We start from the raw sequence: 17,705 nt of genomic DNA, 5'->3' as shown, positions 1-17,705 counted from the left end.
GGGGTAGGAAAATATTTTTCACCAAGTCACATCAGAAAGAAAAAAAGTTGGTGATTTTGAAAGCATTAATATTAAAAACATCATATTAATTTTATTTTTATTTATTCATTTATTTTTAAAGATTTTGTTTATTTATTTGACAGAGAGACAGCGAGAGCAGGAGCACAAGCAGGGGGAATGGGAGAGGGAGAAGCAGCGAGCAGAGAGCCCGATGTGGCACTCGATCCCAGGACCCTGGGATCATGACCTGAGCCGAAGGCAGACACTTAATGACTAAGCCACCCAGGCACCCCAAAAGTATCACATTAATTTTAAAACACCATAAAGAGAATAAATGGACAAGGCCAAAGAGGATATTATGAGACAAATAAGTTATTACGGATTTATATGCAAAATATATAAGCATCTCCACCATTTCAATTGGTGAAAGGACAAACAAGCGAACAGAATAATTGCCAAAAGTAGTGAATAAGCACTTTACAGGAAAGAAATATAGGAAGATAACATTTGGAAAGATATAATTATTTTGCCAAATAATTTCAGATATCAATTAAGACTTTATTTTTGGCGAGGACTAGGGGCACTTCATAGATAAGAGCCAAGGGAAAAAGAAAGAAAATAAAAAATGTTATTAATTCCGGAAAAGAAGGTAACAGATTCCCTAACTGAAAGCCTCTATTTCGTGGGAAGCAGGATGCGAAACCAACTTCTAACAACTACAAGAAGGTCCTTGAAGACAGTTTTTAAAATATGATGGGAGAAGTAGTACTAATGAATTATGGTCAAATAGATAGCATTTCAAAATCACTGTTTTATAATATTTTTCCATCAGAATCATGGAACATAGGATTGAGGAGTAAATAGTGAAGATCAATTGATGAAACCATCTCTGTATATTTGTTTTATTGAGAAGCAGTATAGAGTACTGACTGGAGTGGGGTCTCTGGTATTAGAACTCCAGGGTTCCAGTTAAGACTCTATTCTTGCTTGAAGTATTTAACATCTCTAGATTTGCGTTACAGTACCATTAAAATGGGCACAATAATAGAATTTACAACACAGAGTTATGACAAAGCACTGAGAAGTAACTGAAACATAGCCAACATACGACAAATGTTATCATAATTACTTGTACTGTTTTTATTACAACTGAGTCCTATGATCAAATCCTGAATCTGTGCCTCAACATTATTCTTTTTTTATGAACTAAGATTTGTTTTATTCTAGGTTTAATTAAGCATGCACAGATTTTAAAAATTAACTACCTCAATATACAAATCTGCATATGGATAAATCATAATTACTTTAGCATTGCAGTTTCCTTGGAATGGCAAGATTGAATAGGACAGAGGAAGTGAAAATGTATCTGTATCATTTTATACTTATAACCTCTTTTTTTAAGTCTGAAAATAAGACATTTTTTAAGTCTGAAAAATTGCTAATAGTCATCTTCTTTAGCATTTTCTATTTGGCAAACACTGTGCTAAACACTTTGCATGCATTCACTCATTGTTCTCTACATTCTAAAGCACATAATTTCTATAAATTCTTCTCTTTTTACTCAATATTTAATAGCAACACATTTTTAAAAAGCAAGTGATGAAGAAAATAAGAAAGATATAATATTTTTTCAGGAATATTTTTTGAGTAAAAGCTGAAAAACACTGCACTTTGTGACACTTTGGACTTTGAACAAATTGCTTGGCAACCTTCTTGGATAATGAAAGCACATTGTGGCAGAGGGTGGGGCCTGTCCCTTGACCCTGAGGTTGTAATCATAGCCAAGAAATGGAATTGAGAACTAGTTAAGGTTTGATAAACCTAAGCTATTGGACAGTATTTGTTTTACAATTTCACAGTGAAGATGCTGACTGATCCTTTAGAAAGTACAGTTCTCCAAATCAGACTACTTTAGAGAAAGACCAATCTAAATTAGGAACAAAAATAATTTTTCAACAACAATTATAATAAATTTTGTTGAATGAGAAATAACTTTATTACTACTAGTACTGATGCAACTTGCAACTGTTATGTCCACAAATTTTCTGTTAACACTTCTTTTAAAATTAGATCAAAATATGTGATTGGTACAGCAGATTTTTGTTACATAAATTTTAATTTATGATGCACTTATTAATAATTTTAATAATTTTAATGCTATCATTTTTCACAATCTTATTTTGATTACTAATTTTCTTAGGATGACCTTTACAAATTTTATTTACTAGGCAAATAATAATAACTGAAATCTGTTGAATCCATCCAATGGGCTAGAAGTTCTATTAGTACTTTATGCATTTTAACACTATTCATCACGAGTTTCATGTGCTCCCCCATATTTCACCAATAATAAAATGCAAGCTTAGCCATCAAATTATTGTTGAAGAAAAAAATATGTCAATTCTAGAACTGTCTATTTCAAATTCCATGTTTTTTTTCACTATTTTTTGTTGGCAGACACTTTTCACTTTCTAGAAAAGCACAAAGTAATGAAGCTAAAACACATAACATTTGATTCTAAAACATAGTGTTTGTGTAATTTTTCCTAATTGTTACATCTCACATACGCTGTACAATATCACTTTCTCTAAGAATTCCATACCAAAAGGTGTTTTTAGTTTTGCCAAGTAATTTCAGATATCATTTTATCATTTATTTCTCAAAATGACCCTGAGAGGAATACATGGCTTGTATAATTATTGCAATTTTGTGAAGAACTCAGAAACATGCTGTTTGCCTATAGTCACAGAGCTAGTATGTGTTCAAAATCTGAACCCAGAACTTTTGATTTCCAGAGAAATTTAATTTCCACAACTGTCAGTTATTTTCTAACACCAGAGGTATAATACGTGCTTGGAATTTGACAAATGTATTGATATCTCATTATTAGATTGATCATCATATATCTGTGTTAATGCTCTATCTTCTCTCTGTGCGTCTTAGATATCAAAAGGCTACTTATATTTGTTTGTTTGCTTGTTTGTTTATTCTTTATTTTGAAATGCAATTTTCACTTTCCTAAAAAAACAAATTTGTGACTCAGATATAGAGTGGGTAGCCTTTGTAAAATCTAATGCAAACTTGACAGAAAACTTAGCCTCAACACTGTTTTCTAAAAGAAATACAAACTGAAGGCATACTTTGATTGGGAAGAAATTTAGATTAGGGATGACGATTCATAGGAGAGGTCTTACTACATGCAACGAACTTTTCAGTAGAAAGTGGTAATTGCAGGTCCCAAGCCTTCTTCCAAACCACTACTTTATTTTTTTCCTTTTTATTTCTACCTACCTTCCACCTTTGGCTTCTTATTACTTCTTTAGCAAGCATGCTATTTCCACTGAGAACCAGCGCTTCACTCCATACAGAGGACAAGGGGTTTTGTTTGTTTTTGTTTTTGTTTTTTTAATCAAGCAGCAATATTCTGAAGGAAAAAAAAAAAAGAAGAAAGAAAATAAACAAGCTTCAGTAAAGGTACATCTCTTTTTACAAAGATATTCTCTTCCATTCACTAAGAAGATAACATGACATCCATAGCAATAAAATATATGATTGTAAAATTTGTCCCATAATCAGAGTGAAGATCATTTTAATACTAAGCACTTTTAAGTATAACAATGTGCATTAACATTTAAAATGGAAATACAGCAATCATACTATCATACTTGACTTGAAGTTTAGCTTTTCTTAAATTAGTTTTCAACCATTATTTTGTTCACTAGACCAATATATTTAATTTTGAAGTTTTCATTTATGCTAAGATTTAAATATCTTGATTTTTAATATACCACTTCTTTACTGTAGGATAAAGGAATTATGATAGGGTGAAACATAGAATCCAGATGTATATCTATCAATATATTTTATAATAGCTTATTTTGAAATCCACCATAGAAAAAGGTCATAGAGCATAACTGACCTGAGTTAAGGAAGTTAAATTTAGTTATTACTAAAAGGATTTATGTAGTTTCTAAAATCCCAGTATATGTCAGATAAATAATATTTTGAGCTACTTAAAATAATTATTTAGGGTATTTAAAAAAAATCACTGTACAGCTTGTTTTCTGAATTATTTGAAACACTTTCTAGGTAGTCAATTACTTGGATATAATTTTATTTTATTTTTAATGAATATTCAAAACATATAGAAATTTGAATGACTCAATTCTTTGAGTTACTGCTCTTAATTGTAATTTTGATTGACTCAATTTGAATGATTCAGTTACAATTAAGAGTAGTTTTAGGACGATGTCCACATCAATGTGATCTCCTTCCTGTCCACTACTGCCTCCAGTTAATCACCCACTACTGATCCAACCAGCAGCTGGGTACATTAGATAGGGTCCAAGCAAAGCCCTAAGACCTGATGAAATCTAGGTGGAAAGTAGGAGTACAGGGATAGCTCTCCTAAGGGTTAGGGTCAATCTGGAAACTAGTTTTAGAGAATCTGGACTTAAAATATGTAAGCACTAACTATTGTGAAAGCCCACATTGTTCTTGCTTGAGTGTGTCTATAATTCCAGGTCACCAAAGTTAAGAAGTAAATGGATAGGTGAACTGAGTTTTCAATGTTGGTGAGGCTGCAAAGTCACTAAGAATCAGGGAGGTCACTTTCTAGATGCTTCAAAAAGAGACTGAATGTGGAACAGTTATGATTTTTCCAGGTTCTCCAACAATTACATATGAACTTTGCAGACACACAAGATTCAAATAATTGGATTTTTTAAGACTTCCAGTACCTTTAGTTAGGTGTTCTAAGGAGAAGGTACAATGCTAGATGGGGGCAGGGAGGATGGTGCTTCCTGAGCCCCACCACACAATTGGTCAGTCCTCATCCAACAGCAGCTAGACCTTGCTAGAGTTGAAGCAGTTGGATTCTGTAATTGGGAGATCATTGGCCTATTGATACTTCACAAACCTCTCAGCTTCCTGGAGGGCAGGTGATACCAATGACCAGGATGATGGAGAAGTTCCAAAAATTCACTGGCCATGCATCCATTCTCAGGAGCTATATCTCTGTCAAGTGGTAAAAAAAAAAAAAAAAATTGGCAAACCAAACAAACACAAGCAGGAGCACTAAGGGCTCATTCATACTATTCAAAGATGAACTTGGAATGTCCTGCTAAGTTAAAAACACACCCAGGCATTTCTGGTTGAGGAGAAAGAGACTATGGAATAGGTATTAAAAACAGTAGGAGATATAAATACCTTATGAACTATGGAAATGAGGGCTAGAGCAAATACACATTGTTTTCCTTGCTTGGTTATGGACATATTTATGTTCATTAACCCTTTTCCTCTATCTTCTATCTCTACTATTTTATATAAAGGTTATTAGTTATGGTTGCATTGTATATCTTACTATATATTACAGTTATAATAAAAATAATATTTAGTATATATAATTCATTTTAATGTATTTACTTGGTCATTAGATTATATAATATGCCAGTGAGATTATGGATGCACTAGAAGAAAAATTACACCATCCCAAAATGGATACAAGTTACAGGGATAGCTAAGCAAAATACTGGTGAGTGGAACTGTGTGCCTTTCCTCTTTGGGGAAAAGGTGAGTGTGTCTTCTTTTGCAAAAGGGATAATTACATCTTTTAAGGCAGAAGTATGATTCTATCTAATTGTGGTTTAAGGAGGATGGATAAGAATGAAAACCCGTCTAAGAGGTAGATAGTACTAGAAAGTCTGTTTACATTTCAACACCATTCTTGTTCCTTTCTAGGCCCTCCCCAGTATCATAGCGGCTGGAAGACTAGAAACTAATTTTCAAGCCCCTTTTGCCAGTATAGTTACAAGGACTTACCAACAAGAAGCATATGTGGAATGTACTGCATAAAGAGAAGCCAGTATAGTTCTAGCAGTGGTACTCTGGTGAATGGGTTTTGGCACATGGCAGAAGGTTTTGCCAGGAGCCTCTGTGTCGTTTTCCCTTGAACTAGACATTTTTTGCTATAGGCAGCTGGGATCACTGGAGGCAACTCCCAGCAATTTCATACTTTTGATTTCCTAAACACTATCGAGTGTGTCTCTAACCTTTATTCCTCCAGCTCTTTTAACAATTTTATAAGCCTCTAATTCACCATATGAAATCTGTTTCTCCTAGATGTTCCTGAATTGTTTTCTGTTTTCCTGAAGAAAACTCAGTAATACTGGAAAGCCAGTATAATGCTTGAAGAAAACTGCCTATTCTGCTCCCCTCTAACACTGAAAGACTGCAGAAAAGTTTACCTTGCCTTGTAGAAGCTTCTAGCCTACCTGCCCATTCTCTACACTGCTCAGAACTTAGCATTATTCTGTGGGAAAACTGGCCGTACATTTCAGGCACCTTCTAGTTTCTCAATCTAGAAGAACTACTGAAAGCTCTACTGGTCTTTCTTTTCTCTACCAGAGGCCCAGAATTCTCCACCTGAATCATCAGATGCCCTAAAGGAAAGTTTTTGCTGGTAATTCTCTGCTCACCTAAGAATGGTTCTGCTTCTGGAATTTTTATTTATCTTGTTGCCATTCCTTCCATAGTTCTCAGATGCCTTTAAAGCTCCACCTGTGTTTTGTAATGTAACTGACTTTGACTTTTGTTTTCCCCACCACTGGGCCACTGGACCATTGGCTAACAATCAACAGAGCTGCCTTACAAAGTAGTGAACATTCTATTACCGGGAATGCTAAATTGCAAATTGGATAAACACATGCAAGGCATTTTATTGAATGGATTATCATCTTGATTATGGAGAAGTTAATCTACTCTAAACACAGTATGTGTTTTCTAAGTAATTTTCCAATCTGTGGCTCTATGATCATATTTCCAATGTGATAACTATATTGCTAAAACAATTACTAGCAGCATTGCATATCATGTGTATGCTTGTGCATACACATACAGTAGAGTTGGATTAATTTAATCTTGCCAGTGCTATTTTTTCTCCTTATAAATGAATTATGTTATACAAATCCTTTAAAGGAAATTAAAGATGTGTACACATAGCTATTACATGTTTGGGAATTTCAGGATAGCAAACCTGCATCAGAATCACCTGGGAGGATTAGCAAATGGAACTATGTGCCTTTCTTTCTGGGGAAAAGGTGAGTGTGTCTTCACTTGTAAAAGGGATAATTACTAAGTCAGAAGTACGATGCCATATAACTGTGGTTTAGGAGGATGGATAAGAATAAAAACCAGTCTAAGAGGTTTTAATCTAAAACACAGATTGCTAGGCCCACCCTAGAGTTTTTGATTCAGTAGGTCTGGAGTGGGGTCTGAAAATTTGCACTTCTACCAAGTTATCACCAATAATGCCACTTCTAGGGACCACACTTGGAGAATCACTGGTATAAAGAAGGAGTTGTATGATTTTACTTATTTTGTATTTATGCAAACCTAAAATATGAATAGTGTAAGTTAGGTCAGAATGGCCCCCATAGCTTACAGTTTTGCTTTATAATTTGCACTTACAAATGGACTGTCAGGCTGGTTATATGATCAGCTATTTAAATATTGATGAGGCATTTTTCCCTCACTGCTGTTCTCAGCTATGTCAGCTTGGAACTGTAAGCAAATCATTTTGTCAGTCTCATGTAATGCACATTACTTTCTCTTTTTCTCCCTCACTCTATCTTCCTCCAATAATTTCCTGTAAAACTTGCTGCTTACCTTTGAGGGAATAGTGGCAGCTCAGGTCATCCATCAAACCAGTGCTCTGTGTCAGCAGCTCCTCAAATGATATAAGGTGCTTCTTATATGACATAACCATCAGAACGCCACAAAGAAGAAGTCACAGTTGTCAACTTGGGTCATAAACCACAGGAAATCTCAATGAGCCTTCTAGTACCTGTCTTTCAATATTAAAATGTGTTCAGTACAGCATCCATATTATGGCCACTCTTGTTACAATTATGTCACCATTTTCCTGATTTCTAGAAGTAGAATTTATATCAGGCATAACATTCTCAGAGATGAGTCACATGTGGAAAATATATTTGGAGTTACAACTACTCATTTGACTATAAATGATTTAATTTAGATAAAGGGAATAAAGATGCAATTGTTTTAGGTCCATTGCTCAGGTATATATATTCCTTCCTATAAATAAGCTTTGTTTTGAATTTGCCAAGTCAATATATTTGGTAAATTTTATTAGTCAAGTAAGTTTCATATAATTGTAATTTCATAATTTAAGGAGAACAAGAATTTTATCTTGCATGTCCTTCCTTTTTCTTTACCTTTTACTATTTTTTTTTTTTAATCTGGCATTATTTTAAAACTGGTTAAAGAAAGAAAGAAAAAATACTTGTGTCTTTTTATCTTGGATTCCATGGAGGACATATTTGTTCATGCTTATAAGCATCTTTTCCAAACCAAGTAGACATGTATTATTAAAAATAAAAAAAAAGAAATAGAAAAATCTGTCAATGTCAAAAAATAGTACTGAGCAAGCTAAGAGTTATTAAAGTTGAAGAGAGTAAAACTCTTAGATTTGAAATGCAATTTTAATGTAAAAAGAGACTCCTGAGATTTCTGGATATTATTATAATGATCAAATGTAGATTGAACATCTTTGTCTCTGAACGTTTCTCATATTTTTAATTCCTTTGCCACATTTGCTAGATAAGTTGTAAGATCATCTGAACATATTTTTAAGGTTTCCAATATTTTTTGTTGGTGATGGGGGGTGGTGATCATAGTTTTAATCTCAAAGGGCTCTTTCATATTCTTTATGTTCTTTTTAATAGCATCATTTTTGTTATTTTAAGGATGCAATTTCTCTGATGTTTTTTAGTATATTTCTTAGGGGCTTTTATTTGTATTGTTTTTCTCTCCATTTCTTACAATGCTTACTAAATTAATTACGTTATTTTTGAAAATATCTTCCTTTAGGTTTTTTTTTTTTAACATACGACAAATTATTGTTATTGACAATTTATATTTAAGAAAGAAGGAATGGGGGCGCCTGGGTGGCTCAGTTGGTTAAGCATCCAACTCTTGATTTTAGTACAGGTCATGGTCTCAGGGTTGCAAGATGGATTCCAGAGTCAGAATCAGGCTCTGCGCTCAGCAGGGAGTCTGCTTGAGATTGTCTCCCTTTGTCCCTCCCCACCTACCCCGTTCATGCGGGTGCGTAGGCTGGCACTCTCTCCCCCCTTCTCTCAAATAAATAAATAAATCTTAAAAAAAAAAAAGGAAAGAAAGAGAAAGAAAGAAAGAAGGAAGGAAAGAAAGAAAGAAAGAAAGAAAGAAAGAAAGAAAGAAAGAAAGAAAAGAAAGAAAGAAAGAAGGAATGGATAATTGGTTGGGCTTCCTGTGCTGACTGGTCAGTAGGATTATTTCTTGATATATTTTTCTAGTAGATGTTGCATAAAGGAATAAGCTAAATTATGCTGTACTAACAACCCCTTAATTTTTTTTTTTTAAAGATTTTATTTATTTTTTTGACAGAGAGTGACATAGCGAGAGCAGGAACACAAGCAGGGGGAGTGGGAGAGGGAGAAGCAGGCTTCCCGCAGAGCAGGGAGCCCGATGTGGGACTCGATCCCAGGACTCTGGGATCATGACCTGAGCCGAAGGCAGACGCTTAACGACTGAGCCACCCAGGCGCCCACAACCCCTTAATTTTAAGTGGCTTGACACACAAGTTTATTTTTTCTTCATGTTGAATTTCCATATAGGATTTAGATCTATCCTCTGTTTTAAATTACTCTCACTTTGGGACCTCTGCTGCCAGAGCATTCACTATTTGGATTTGTATTGGTCCTCATGGCAAAAAGAATACGAGACTCTGTCAACAGTTAAATGCCCTAACCTGGAAGTGGCTGCTTATTCTCTACAACTAGTTACAGGGACAATTTTCAAGCACAAGAAGTTGACAAACTGCAATCTTATCATTTGCTTCTTGAAAATTGGAGAATAAAGACAGAAATTTACAATAGTCATTAATTACTATAGGTAAGAATTTGACAGGGATCTCAATCCGTGATAGAATGGGATATGTTCATTCTTAGACTTCACTTTATGATGCCTTTGTTGAGAGGCTTCTGTAAGGAAGTGGGCCAGAATGAGAAAGGTCTTTCCCTAGGAAACAAAATACATACCAGCTCCTTAGAATTCTCCAGACTCTTTACTCGAGTTTATTAAAGAAAAATGGGTTGCTATTTTTCCTTGATGTAAATGCTAATTGCCTCAATTCTTCATAATGAATCCATGGAAGAAAGGAATTGCGGGTGAGCTGTTTTCAATCCTAATTTTTACCCTTACACAATTTTATACTTGCTGAAACAGAGCCGAGAGCACTTTAGGGTAGAGGGGAGGACTGCATTACAACTTCTATTACACACCCTCATAGCTTACATTAAACAGTAGTTTTCTATAAATTCCATCCAATAAATATGCTCCATCTAATTTATCATTTGAAGAAATCTGTTGTTATAAGTTGATTCTTGTCTATTTTTACACTTTAGGTTCAGTAAGTTTTCAGGAATGAAAGTCATATCTGTCCATTATCTCTGCCTGAAAGGATAAGCTGTGTTTCTTTTTTTTCCTTTTTTAAGTTTAATTTTTAAGTAAATATTTTATTTAGAATAGATTTGAATTTCTAGAAAAGTTGTGAAGACATGCAGAAAGTTCTCACATACTCATACCCAGTTTCTCCTATTAATGTTTTATATTAGTGTAGTATATTTGACATAACAAATGAACCAGTATTGATACATTATTAACTAAAGTCCATACTTTAATTAGATTTCCTTAGTTTTTAGTCCAATGTTCTTTTTTTTCTGTTCTAGGATCCCGATCTCATGCAGGATACCATGTTACATTTAGTTGTATGTCTCTTTGGTTTCCTATTGGCTGACATTTTCTCAGACTTCACTTGTTTTTGAAGAGCTTAACAGTTTTGAGAAATGTTGGTCAGGTATTTTGTTGGATGCCCCACTCTTAATTTTTTTCTGTTTTACTCATGATTAGACTAGGGTTTGTTTTTGTTTTTTTTGTTTTTGTTCTTTTGAGAGATAACAGAGGGCTAACAGAGGGAAAGTGTTGTTTTTTGGTCACATCATATTAGGGGTGGTACACACTATTAATATGAAATCACTGTTGATGTTAATTTTGGTGACCTGACTCAGATAGTATTTGTTAAGCTTCAACATAATGAAGTTACTTTTTCTCCTTTCCACACTGTACTCTTGAAAGAAGTTCCTGTGCACAACCCATATTTAGGAAGTGGAGAGTCAAGCATCACCATCATGAAGGTGGAGTACCTACATGAATTATTTAGAATTCTTTTGCACAAAATATTTGTCTATCTTTCCTGAATAGTTATTTATTCAATCATCTATTTAAATAATTCTGGACCCATAGGTGTCAATTTATTATTTTAGGTTATACCAAATAATACCTGCTTTATTGATTGTTTTAGCTTTGGTAATTGAGAGTTTAGTTGGTCCCTTTTATATGCCCCCATCATTGTGTATGTGTGTGTGTTTTCCGTTTTTCATCATGTTTTTATTTTTTGATACTACAAGGTGTCTCAGGCTCATCTGGCATATTACTTTATTATGAGAATCAGCTATTTCTTCAAACAGCTGTGGCTCCTTTAATTGAAAAAAGGTATTAGAAACCAAAGTCTGCAAACAGATATGTTCATTACTACTAGGGGCCATTGGTTCTAGGTCCTCTCAATTGACAAGTAAAAGAGATATGTATGTGCACACTAACCCATGAGTATAAATACACACATATATATGAAATATGTGTATTTGTCTTTATCTGTATTGATAATAAATTAAACATAGATTCATAATAATGTCTTGACCTCTAATCCTTTAGCACATGGATCATCTGTGGCTTATACCCTTGTTTGTAACCTCAGACTCCAACACTGAAAGAACTGGCCTCCACTATCTATGATTCTTTTACTTTACAGTATTTTCAGAATTGTTAATCAATATCCCTATGGGAAACAATTTTATCAACTGCAGTACAGTGCTTATATTCAGTTCTTGTTTCCCTTAGTCTTACAGACTCTGTTCGTTTCCAAAGTTACTTAGATCAGCATCTTCTCTCATACCTTCAGTGAGGTTGTTTCATACATTTGTAAAACAGTTAGGTTCATTTGTCAAGAATGCATTCCATCCTGTGATATCTCAGTCTCCTAAGTAAATTTTTAAATTTGCATATATTAAGGTTCATTCTTTGTGCTGTAACATCCTATGAATTGTGACAATTTCATAGTGTCACTTGTCTATCATTACAATCTTATTTCTTGGCTTTCTAGTCTGTTCCATTGCTCTAGATGTCTGTCATTTTGCTAATACCACATTGTCTGTACACTGTAACTTTATAGTAGGTCTTGAAATCTGGTATCATGAGTTCTTCAATTTTGTTGTTTACTGTCATGTTAGCTATCCTAGATCTTTTTCTTTGTACATTTTTTTTTTTTTTTTTTGAGGTTGTAGGGTTAGAGGGAGAGAGGGAGAGAGAATCTTAAGCAGGCTCCATGCTCGGTGCAGAGCCAAGGCAGGGCTCGATCTCACAACACTGAGATCGTGACCTGAGCCCAAATCGAGTCAGATGCTTAACCCAGGTGCCCTCCTTGTACATTTTAGAATGAGTCTGTAAATGTCTACAAAATAGGTCACTTGGACCTTGACTGATAATGAGTTCACTGTATCAGTCAAATTAGGAAAGACTGATATTTTATAATATCAAGTCCCAATTCTTTATTACTTTTATGTGTTTTATAGATTTTATCATATATATCATGTACATATTTCTTTTAGATTTATACCTCAGTATTTTATTAGTATTTTATATAATGTTTTAAATTTTCAATTGTTCAATACTGGTATATATAAAAAGTAATGACTTTATATATTGATTTTGTGTGCTGTAACTTGCAAAGTTGACTTATTAGTTTCAGGTTTCTTTCTTTTGGGCAGGAAGATTCTTTGGGAGTTTTCTACATAGATAATCATGTCATCTACAAAACAATTATTTCTTTTTCCAATCTGTGTAATTTCTAGTGCTTTTAGTACAATATTTATGAGAACTGGTTAGAGAAAATATCCTTGCATTCCTTCTAAATTTAATAAAAATTCTCCAGTCTGTCAACTCAAACTATAATGGTATCTGTAGTGTTTTGGTAGATGGACTTTACCAATTTGAGGGAGTTAACCTCTATTCCAACTTTGCAGAGTGTTTATCATGAATCGGTATTGGAATTTGTTAAATGCTTTTTCTGCCTCAATATATTCATATAGGTTTTCTTTTTTAGCCGGTTGATATCCTAGGTTACATTTCTTACATTTTAATGTTGAAACAATTGCATTAATAAAATAGATCTTACTTGTGTGTGGTATATAACACTTTTTATCCTTGTTTTTTTAATTTTACTAAGATTTCAGCTTTGATTTTCTATGTTCATCTGTATCTCTAGATTTTGGCTGACAGTTTGCCCTGTTTACTGTTTGCCCTGACAGTTACTAATAATGAAAGAAAAGAAAATCCAATTCAACAGACTATCCAAACATCCTCAGTTACAGTAAAATGTCCTCTGCATCCATCATTTCATATAATTTTGAAACAATCACATATAAGATATAGCAGTATAATTATTATTATTTTATGGTAAAGTAACTGAGGACCCAAGAGGTTAACTTCTGTGGCTCAAAGTCAAATAGATAGTATCAGAACAAATACTTGAATCTATGTCATATAAACCTGCTAAGCAATAACAATTAAAAAGAGCAATTGTTTTTGTGTCACATACTTGGACAAAGGTGAACTGCATTATTTATGATAATGTTTAATACTTTTGTAGGACATTTAGAAAATTTCAGTACTTAAAGGACATAAGAAAAGTCATTGATTTTTAATGTTTCTAGCTTTTTCTTGTTAGGATAAAAGTGATAACTTCTAAACTCTTCACGTGTTGGAGCTGAAAGCAGAAACCTCACTGCATGCCTCCCCACATTTAAAAAAATTAATATCTTAATCCTTACAAATTATTAAATGTTAACACCCCCCAATGGTTTCTGTAAATTACACATTAATTATACTTCCCCTTCCAACTTTAACTTTTCTACAGCTGTAGGATTAAGGAAAAACAAGAGCAAACTAATTTTCTTGTTTCTTTTTCTTCTTTCATATCACTCACTTTTCTGTTTTTCTGGTTTAAATAATAATATCTGTACAAAAATTCAGTTAAATATAGTTAAGAAAACCAATCAGTAGTGCTACCAGAAATGTGTTATCATCAAACTATAGGGAGGTCTCTAGCTATAGAATCCTCTCAATTCATACTCAGCAATGCCACTAATTACATGGGTAAATGCTGATAATATTTGCCAAGTGTAAGTAAACGAGAAATTATTTCAGGATATCTGTGTAATCTCTGTACCACAAAATAGCTAGACAGAAGAGGATGAAAAGTCTAAGATAACTAAAATAAATTTAACTGGAATGTCCTACGTTGTATTCCTTCCAAGTAACAGTTACTAATAATGAAAGAAAAGAAAATCCAATTCAACAGACTATCCAAACATCCTCAGTTACAGTAAAATGTCCTCTGCATCCATCATTTCATATAATTTTGAAACAATCAGATATAAGATATAGCAGTGTAATTATTATTATTTTATGGTAAAGTAACTGAGGATCCAAGAGGTTCACTTCTGTGGCTCAAAGTCAAATAGATAGTATTAGAACAAATACTTGAATCTATGTCATATAAACCTGCTAAGCAATAACAAATAAAAAGAGCAATTGTTTTTGTGTCACATACTTGGACAAAGGTGAACTGCATTATTTATGATTATGCTTAATACTTTTGTAGGACATTTAGAAAATTTCAGTACACACAGAGAAATGTGTACTGTATGGGTGAATACTTGGAAATATGTCAAAAGAACAATGGTTGAAGATGCTCAGAAAAAAAAAGTCATGATAACTTTCCTGATATGAAAAACAAATGACCTTAGAAAAATATTAGTGGTAAGAGTGGGTTTTAGCACCTTAACTCTTCATATTTAATATTTTATGTCTTGTATATAAAAAACTGATAGAAAAAAAAGAGGAGCTACTCTTTTTCTGAAACTCACTGAACTGCAAGCTAGCTATTTGGAATGCGTAATAGGAATCTTGTTCCAGATTCATTTTAGTTTCCTGGAAAACTGGTTGTGATCTTTATTATCATTCTTAACATTAGTAATCCCCTTGGCAAGTGCATTCTATCTGTGTAGACATATGTGTAAATAAGACATGAAATATCTGAATTTATTCTCTCTTTTTGCAGCTTCCTGTCCATAATATTGTATTTGGTCAAAGTTTCTATCTCTCTAGACAATGGAATGTGCTCTTTTAGGGGTGGAGGAGACATGGTGAGAAATCAGAACTCCTAAGGCAAAAATACATAATGAAAAACATAAAATTTGGATGCCTTAATTTTGCAGCAACACAGTAGTCTGGAAAACCTGGTCAACTTTTTAATAAGAAAAACATCAATTTATCCTTTAACATATATTAACATATCAAGAGTGAGACATGGATTACCAAATAAGAAACAACTTCATAGTGTAATAAGAAATTAAAGATACATGGTAAATTAAGAATTTTGCTGACTCAGGGCTGGTGGAAGGAAGAGTAACAACAACAAAAAAAGAATCTGAGGTGGGAGAGGAAAACCTTAAGATTAAGATGGAACCCTCTCTATGCTGATAAATCCAAGAAGGTATTTGATATATTGGTAAGTGGAGGGATATGCCAGGACAAGCTCTTACTGCCTTGCTTTCCATTTGGGACCATGGGAGGAAACCTCTCAATGGGGAAGCCTTGCACTGACATGAGGCGGTCTCAACAAGGAAAGAGGGTAGAACAGAGTGAATATGTAGAGAGAGGGATTATTCAATAGCCCTAAACTTCACTAAATTTGCTTGTAGTGCATCAGCATGCATGATTTCTTACATCTCTTTGATGACTACAGAGGTCAGCCTAATCAAAAGCCTGTCAGTAAGATGAAAAAGTCCTTAAATCACCACCACCAACCCTAGCAGGAGATGAGGTGATTCTACAGCTGCGAATGTAGCACAGAAATCCTGGGTCAGAGGCTAGAGAGAATATAAAAGAGGCTTATAGGGAAAAGGAAATGTAAGATGTTGCAGAGGGCTTTATGGAGGTCTACTGGGCCCTAAGCAAACCAAGTGAATGACCAGAGCATGAGTTAAAGCAGCCAAGGGCTCCAGCAGCAATTCCAGGCTCTCATCCAGGAAAGGACCAGTCTTGCCTCAGCTTTTTCTATCCTTGGAGCAGCTCAAACCAGCCACTCCACAGAGGATATTATAAGGGACCAGTGCACAAAACATCCATTTGTGAATGCTTCTCTCCTCTGCTGTGACAAAATTATGGAAAGCTAATATTTTCTCTCTGTACAAGTAGCAGGGGAAGGAGTAAAACCAAACACAAAGCATTAGAGTCAGAAGAACATATAAAGGAGAATAAATAATCAGAGTATCAAAATATATCAAAATAATTTGCTTTCCTTTTTTACCCAATCTAAATCAAGAACATTTTAATCTGGATATGTCAATATTTTCTTTGTAAAAAAGCATTCATATGTAGAAATATTATGAGCAATTTTCCTGTTATGTTACTGTTTGGTTTTCATTGTTTTAAACCAGAATGCTTTCTCTTGTTGAAATTTACAAGAAGGAATGTTAATATCAATTTCAAACTTCAATTCTGTGTATTTTGAGAGTTTTAAACAAAGTACAAAAAAGTACACCTTTCCATATATTTACTCTTGATTTTACATTCTAAAATGTGCATCATCAAGTACCTATGTGCAGAAGCATATTAGCAATGCCAAGATATCATATATTTGTTACATTATAAAACATTAAAGCAAATTTCATTGGCAAAGCTATATAAAAATAACATATTTATGAATTGTGTTGATTGTTAGTGATCATTCACCCCTTGTTAAAGAATAAATTGCTTATTTCCTAATAATTCTGATATAGTTTGCAAAAAAAACCACCACCAAAAAGGTACAAGGATAAAAAGGAATACAGAAAATAAGTGCTTCTTATATAATATTCTTAAGAATATCACACAATTTAGCTCCCAGATTTAGGATCATGTGTTTGAATGTCACGTGTGCATGTTTGTACTCTACTAATTTCAGAAGACAACTGTTCTTGCTTGATGGGCAAGATATTCTTATTATATAAGCACCTGGGCTTTTTCCCACTTTTCCAATATATAAAAACCAAACGACAGCCCTAATTTATTTTGAGATTTTTCTCCATTTTAACCAGCCAGAAATCTTACTCTTAATCCATAATAATGAGACTGTTTAAAATTTCTCTAATCATGAAGAAAAAGATGTTCACCTAAAAAGCCATAGCAATGTGTACATCACATAGGCACCTGTTCAACTTTTCTCTGTGGAAAGATTTAGCATAACAAAAATCACATAGCATTTGTTAGTTAAAACTGACATCTTTAAGTAAGTAGACATTGAAGGTTACCTACAAGCTTCAATTAAATTGCATGCCTCCAGGGGGCGGAGCAAGATGGCAGAGGAGTAGGAGACCTGGATTTCGTCTCCTCTCAGGAATTCAGCTGGATAGGGATCAAACCATTCTGAACACCTACAAACTCAACAGGAGATGGAAGAAAAGAAGAGCAACAACTCTCTCATC

General features: G+C 33.8%; 1 long non-coding RNA gene across 1 annotated transcript in view; it reads right to left on the bottom strand.

Annotated features, from left to right (window-relative positions):
- Positions 1 to 1,860: 1,860 nt before the first annotated feature.
- The window catches only part of LOC115939837 (uncharacterized), a 73,659-nt gene continuing 57,814 nt past the window's right edge, over positions 1,861 to 17,705 (bottom strand). The window contains exons 3-5 of the long non-coding RNA XR_004074612.2: positions 7,666 to 7,843; positions 4,740 to 5,016; positions 1,861 to 3,424 (exon numbers count right to left, since the gene is read on the bottom strand). This is a non-coding gene — a long non-coding RNA (uncharacterized LOC115939837). The remainder of the gene's footprint in view (positions 3,425 to 4,739; positions 5,017 to 7,665; positions 7,844 to 17,705) is intronic.

The sequence above is a fragment of the Leptonychotes weddellii genome, chromosome 9, assembly GCF_054177405.1.
Source record: "Leptonychotes weddellii isolate Sample4059 chromosome 9, ASM5417740v2, whole genome shotgun sequence".
NCBI lineage: Eukaryota > Metazoa > Chordata > Mammalia > Carnivora > Phocidae > Leptonychotes > Leptonychotes weddellii.
This window is presented reverse-complemented; position numbering and strand designations above follow the sequence as displayed.